A 7,469-nucleotide genomic window follows, 5' to 3' on the forward strand; every position below is an offset into this window, starting at 1 on the left:
TCTCTCTCTACTTGACTATCACTTTCTCAAGATAGACTTTTACAAATTTTCATTATAAACCTGAAAAGAGCTCAAAAAAAAAAAAAAACAGTTTAATCCCTTTTCTTTTCTGTTTTATATTACTTTTACCATTGCTTTTATTTTTCTTAAATAGCCTATTCCCAAAAATCAGTCTAATGGAACCATGTAATCTTCTGAGAATGAAAATGGGTCTTTGAGAGGCAGTCTTAGCAATGGTTTACATGTTGTATCCACCTTATTTTGCAAAACAGAAGTAAGCTGTTCTGTGAATACGCAAGACTTACGATTCATTAGCTGCTATAAATAACTAATTAGTAAACAGTAAAACCTTTTGCATTACAAACCAGTGTGGTCGGCACCCGTTCTTACATTAAAAAAGGTAGGCCTATAGCCTACATAACATTTAAAATAATAATAATAAATCCAATGGACAAAAAATATATATATAGAAACTGTCTATTGGGTGTAGGCTATGTCTGTCCAGACTGTCCCTCATGACCACGCTGTGTCAAGTAATTGCGTAAAATTAAATATGGCGTCTATCTTGACTACTAAATTATGGTAATTTGGTGAATTTAGGATGTCAGTATGGACTGATGGCTTATTTTACGACTGAAAATAAGGGCTGACTACTGCCACGAGTTCTCAGGAAATCCTCCAGTACATCATCTTAATATGATTCCGAGGAATTGGCACAGAATTATTTTCAACCGTTAAACGTTTGAAATGCCCTGTGAGGTACTGTTTGTTTGGTGGTGTGAATGCGCCCATTTTATGCTGACATCTAGTGGCTAGTTAGTGTAATTACTTGAGCACAATGTTCCTTCTGTCTATAACAGCAGCCAAATCATCTCTCACATATCAACAAGACCACACAGAAAATACACATTTCTTAAAGACTGAGGGCAGTTATGCATTTTATTAACGGCACACAAAATTTGTGGCGGGTCATTCGTGTTATGTCTATATAGCTGGAGCCTAAATTTTTGGATTAAAATTTAACTAAAAATGGAAATAATAGATGAGTTTCCTTTACCACAATATAACAATAAAGTGAACATGGGGTGAATTTCAAATAGTGTTTTTGTCAAAATGTGTCAAACAAAACAAAAAGTTCCTAGCCTCAATTTGACATTCTATCCTAATCTTTTGTCATTTCCATTTAACTAAAAAAAGCATATTCTTTAATGAAATGAAGTGACATCATTTTGGTGGGAAAATGTATTCTGTGTCAGTGTTTTTCTCTCTGAAGCATTCCATTGTGTTACATAAAATTACAGAAACTGGTACGGTAATATCAACATTTTGACTAGCCTAAGTAAACTTAATCTGTCTTAGAAAGTTCAAAAAGGTGCTTATGGGCCATTACAAAGAGAAAGAGGACCATATGTTGACAGTTTTAACTGCCTTTTTGTTGTTGGATCCAGAAATCAGATTAATATAATGTACAACTTCATGGAGAAAAAAATACAAAATTAGGTTTTTTAGTGCTGAGTTTACATTTATGAATGTGAAATTTTGCCAAAAGAATTAATACATTTATAATTAAGTAGCCTACATCTTTTCTTTACTTTGACTTCTATAAAAGCAAAATACAACATTCATCCACAATAATAAAGTCTTTATAAATGATGAATCTGCTGAAGTTTTGCCAAACTGCTCTGGTGTGTGAGCAAAACCAAAAGAGGTGCAAAAGTTTCTGGGTGGTCTTCACAAAAAGAACAGTTTGATGTCTCTTTTAACCATGTAATGATTAGCAGGGTAATATCTGTGAATTATTCTGAACGACACTTCTTTCACCTTGTTTACTATCAAGTAGGCTATCTGTGAGGAATCATCCAAACCTTTTTCCAGTCAATGTCATTTACAAATCGGTTCCAATAAAATGTAACATTTGGAATAGAAACAATTTCTTTCTGAAATAATGCACGAATGTTCTTATTTTGAGGAAGTTGGGAAAAACAGATTTTTCCAGCTGGTGATTCAGCCACATCGGGAAGGGAGACAGAAGTAAGTGGAAGTCTGCCAGTATACCTAAAAAGCATGCTTGTGTCTGATGGAATGGCGTCAAATACGGCTGGTAAGGACTACACGACATTCCTCCCGGGTTAGAGGCATCACTAACCCTAAAATTTACATAAACCCGCCCCCAGGAACGCAATTTATAGATTATCAAGACAGAATATGCTAATCAATGACTAGAAGATAACTACACATAAGCTACATAAATTCACCAACTAACCATTCAGAAATGTCCTGTTGCTTCTACATGTTGTCACTTCTTCTTGAGTCTCTCCATCTTTATGACTTCGGTTTGAAATTTTCAGTGCATGTCTGTGTGAGGCAAAATGACACAAGCTGTTGAAGCTCCGCCCTCTGTGCAGCCAGCAGCAGCTCATTTGCATTTAAAGGAACTCACCCTCAAAAAGTGACAACTTTAACATGCTATATCTGTGGGGTATTTTGAACTAAAACTTCACATACATACTCTGGGGACATCAAATACTTATTTTACATCTTGTGAAAAGGGCATTATACCACCCCTTTAAACTAGCCTACTTTTTTGTTTTATTGCTATTTTATTGGAGTTTTTTTTTAAATTACTATATTTTTACCAATAATTTTAATATACAATTAGCACATTCTTCACATCCTTTCACATAAATACTCGAATAAAATAACTGCAGTACATGCAAAGACCAGTTAAACAAGCACAGCACTAGGTGTCTCTGCTGACCTCTTGTGGAACAACAAATATAACATGCATTTAATGAGTATTGCCACTAGATGGCCGTATATCTCTGAAGCAAATAAGCTTTAGTCCTACCATTGGGAACTAAATTGAAGTCCCATTTGATGTCAGTTTGCTTCTTTATGCATTCAGGGGGAGGGGGAGTTTTCTGCATTGTACATGTGTTAAAATACTTTTTTTTTTTAAAAGCAGAAAAGAAAAAAAACCTTGAACATTGTCCCTGTTATATGCCCCAACTTTAAAATAAACTCATTTTGGGCCAAAATTACCCAAGGAAAGGAGTTGGGATTCATAAGTTCTGTCATATTATTCAATTACTTTTACTGTTTTAGTTTTTTGCCGTGGTATCAATTCAGTATCGGTATCGAGGTATTGTAGTCGAATTTATTATACGGCTATGTGGAATACCTGATTCTGACTGGTCAATAGTGCCATCCAGCGGTATGTAAGGGATAATGTACATCCAGCCGGTTGTTATCTCAGAATAAAAAACGCCAGGGTGATCAGGACCACGACGTGAAGCGCTTATGACACGGCTACTTGCCACATAAGTAAATCATTACACACGAAATATTGATCTGAGTCTAAATATTTTATTAGCTCTTTAAATGCAAAGCTTCTGCGGAGAGAGTTCAAACTAGACGGACATTAAAGGGATATGGTACAGTCATACCACTTATTACACAGATTTTTCCACATAATTAATTATGGGGATAAGAGATATTGATCTGAGATTAAACTGTTTTAAACTCGTACCTGTTTGTTAACCTATAATCCAAAAGTGTACAAATAGGTACAAAACAATAGTCACAAAATGGCAGCAGCTGCGTTTGTATGAATCAAGATAGAGCGATACTGGATAGCATAATGAAATAATGAAATAACTGTACACAAAATATTGATTCAACTGAGTTTTAAAGGGCACCTATTATGCAAAATTCACTTTTACATGGCGTTTGAACATAAATGTGTGTTGGCAGTGTGTGTACACAACCACCTTATAATGATAAAAATCCACCCAGTGCTTTTTTTAAAATCCTCAAAAAACAAGCAGTGTCTCAGAACAAGCTGTTCTCAGATTCGGGGCAATGTGAGTCACTTTGCACAGGCCCCTCCCACGACTGTCGATTGACACTGCAGTTTGAGCATAGACCCGCCCTGAGTGAGCTGGACACAGTCCGCCAGTGTTTCAACGCCGGAGCAACTGTGGACAAGAATGTCTCCTAAGCGATTGAGGTGTTTTGTTGTTGGATGTTAGAATGAACATAGCAGTCGTCATTTACTCTCATTCTACGGATGGATCTGTTGCTGTTCGTGATCCAGCTTACAGTCTCCAGGGCGATAGGCCTGACGTTACTGATCACTGCAGTAATGAAAGTGAGAGCGCAGACTTTATGACAGCTCATCGAGTCGTTTTACAAATATAAAGTTTACCAGTTTAATAAGCACCCACTGAAAAGGTGTGTATATTTGTTTACTGTTAGTTGTTTTGTGCACTTCACTGTTTATGTTGATGATTATGAAAGGGAGAGAGAGAAAGTTTATGGATAAGACTTTAATGCGTACTTCTTATACTGTTTATTCAGCTCTTAAAGTGATTTTCTGGAGTAAAACTAAGGCTTCATCTTTTGTGTGATGTACAATAAACTTAATTGAACTCATATATTTTTGGCCATCATTACGACGGGGTCCGCTACAGCAGGCTTGTATTAATAGTGGATAAAAGCAGATGACAAATAACCGTAATTAAACTAAACTATACTTGTTATGTCTTCATACAGCATATATTCTCTGGCTCTGTGGGCATTATTGTCCGACTCCGGGTCGAAATGAACACCTACTGAGAGTTTCTGTTCTGATATTATCATTCCATATGAGATTGTCCTGACTCAGAGCTCGCGAGGCTCCGCCCCCTGGGCCGGCAGCAGCTGCTCATTTGCATTTAAAGGGATACACACTAAAACGGCTCGTTTTTTCTGAGCCCCAAAAAGTGACAATAGGGCTTGGGTGTTGTGACGTCATACTTGGCGTGGCGGCCATGTTGATGGCCTCGCGAATGTAAACATACAGCAAGTCGAACAAGGAGAAGCAGAGTTGGGAGAATTTACGGGGATACGTTAAATAGGGAAGCCAGGGACCAGTAACGTTATGTGGACAAAATCGGCAAAAAAGTGTAGTTAGTAGCTGTCAACCCTCCCGTTTTTTCCGGGTTTCTCACGTATTTGAGCTCTTTTCCCGCTGTCTTCCCGTTTTAGTATTTTCTTATAAAATATCCCGAAAAATGAAAATTTCAACATTCATCTTTCTGTTGCTCCCTGAGCATCCCTCTGCTGACAGCAAAAATTGACAGCAGAGGCAAAACTGCAGCATTAACTAAGCGAGTTGTGAAGCTATAGGTCTAACGTGACTTTGCTTACAGATTGGCGTGAAATCGTGCTCTCACAACAACCATGCTGTTATCTTAAAAAGGCCAATATCACGCTAAGGTTGCCTTCAAGTAAGCAAAACGATGCTTTGAAAACATCTGTTTTGCTGGAAGGGCAAGGGGGTAGCAAAAGGACAACAATACAGAGACTGACAGGTCCGATGGAAGGGCTAACATTAATGTTATGAGAGTAAGTTATTAAAATACGGGATATTTTACAGGAAAATTTGTCCACATACTGGTCCCTGGTTTCCCTATTTAACGTATCCCGGTAAATTCCACATCCTTTTCGGGATTTTAACATCTTTTTTCTTTCTTTTCTTTCTCCCAACTCTGCTTGTCCTCGTTCGACTTGCTGTATGTTTACATTCGCGAGGCCATCAACATGGCCGCCACGCCAAGTATGATGTCACGACGCCCAAGCCCTATTTATACATGCTATAAAAAAAATTATCTATTGGGTATTTTGAGCTAAACCTTCACATACACACTCTTGTGACATCAGAGACTTATTTTACATCTTGGAAAAGGAGCATAGGTGCCCTTTAAAATATTATTAGCTCACCAAAAGCAAAACTTCCACGAAGAAAAAACTTTTTAGTTTGCTGACTTCAGTAACCTGGATGAGCCTGTGTTACCTGTTTGTTAGAATAACATATCGAAGTCATAAATTTGGTATTGTGACAACACTATGCAAGAGGAGGTCTCTTAAGTAAGAGGAAAGGTAAATTAGTTTAGCCAAGAATGAGAGACAGAAGGGTCACTTGAAGAAAATATTCTTACATACACACAAAAATATGTTCACATACAAATTCCCAGGGGAAATGATCTTAGATGCTATAGCAGTATTGCCTGCGCTCCCTCTACATGCAGTAGAGAGAGAGAGAAAGCAAGAAAGAAGGAAAGAAAGATAAAGGAGGACAGAGTAAGGGCAGAAGAGAATACAGTTAGATCAATAATATATATCAATATTTACTAGTAACAAACTTGCACACTCGTAAAGGCACACGCAAGATGGCAGATGCTCCTCCGAGCCTCTGTCAGGTGACGGGTCCTCAAAGACAGCGGACAGAAGCCAGTGAGTATCTGTTTTTTTTATCTGAGAGGTTTATAAAAAGAAATCAGTAATAATAAAACACTATGGTAATCTTTATTGTTTTCATTTAAACGTTTGTATGGCAAAAACTGTTTTTGGTTCTGGTTTACTGTAATTCTGTCAATTTATTCAGTATATTTATTTAATCTAATGCTACTTTAATTCTATAAATTCAATTTCCTTCTGTTTATTTATTGTTATTTACACTTTACAGTAAGGTTTTATACTTTGCATTAGTTAATGCATTTTTTATACATGTTTTTTTTACATTATTAAAATTAGACGACATGAACACATGAATAGCTTCTAGTCTTTGTTACGTCTGATTGCATATGAATTAAATAAATCGATATCATTAAATATAAAGTGATTCATAAATGCTGTAAAATTCATTGTTAGTTCATGATGTGTTAACATCCCCATTACATTATATAATAAACTCATTGTAAAGTTTTACCAGAATTCTTAAGTAATTCTGTTCAGAACAGACTGTTGTTTTGTGGCTAATGCTGTTTGTGTCGGATTTGGACACAGACTGAGATGCTGATTGGACAGTGATTGTTACTTTAGAGTGTGACCTCAAGCCTTCAAGGATACTGTCAAATTAGCCTGAGAAAAAGAAATATATATATTTATATATATATATATAGAGAGAGAGAGAGAGAGAGAGAGAGAGAGAGAGGGCTGTTGTTTCACTTGATTGCTTGCATGTGTAGAAGGTCTACATCAACCTGATTCCTCTGGTCGAGGCAAAAGAAAAACTGCAGTGTAAGAATGTTAATTTTTCGCCATTCTCAGCTTTGCTGTGCACTTCTTTGACTTTTGTGATTACAAATGATGAGGCAGATTATTCCACACACGCACATTGTCTTTCCAAGATTGTATAGTTTCTGTACTTTCTGTAAATGCTGGATGTCAGCACACTCATTCGCCTGGCTGCATTCGCTCCGCTCCTTTACCCTGTGGGCTTTTCCCCCTGAGTGTTGTAGGATCACATCAGCAGAAGCCTCTTGGATACGTTTTCCCTGCAATGGCAGGGCCTTCTGCCCAGATGTACTCGAGTGGCCATCAGCACAGTGACCAAAGGGCAGCAGTTAAACATGACGTATCGCAAGGACCCTCACTTCAGATCATTTAAATGCAACACAACAGGACGTTTTGACATCACTGCAGTA

Source organism: Abramis brama (assembly GCF_963993115.1).
Source record: "Abramis brama genome assembly, chromosome: 16".
NCBI classification, from domain to species: domain Eukaryota; kingdom Metazoa; phylum Chordata; class Actinopteri; order Cypriniformes; family Leuciscidae; genus Abramis; species Abramis brama.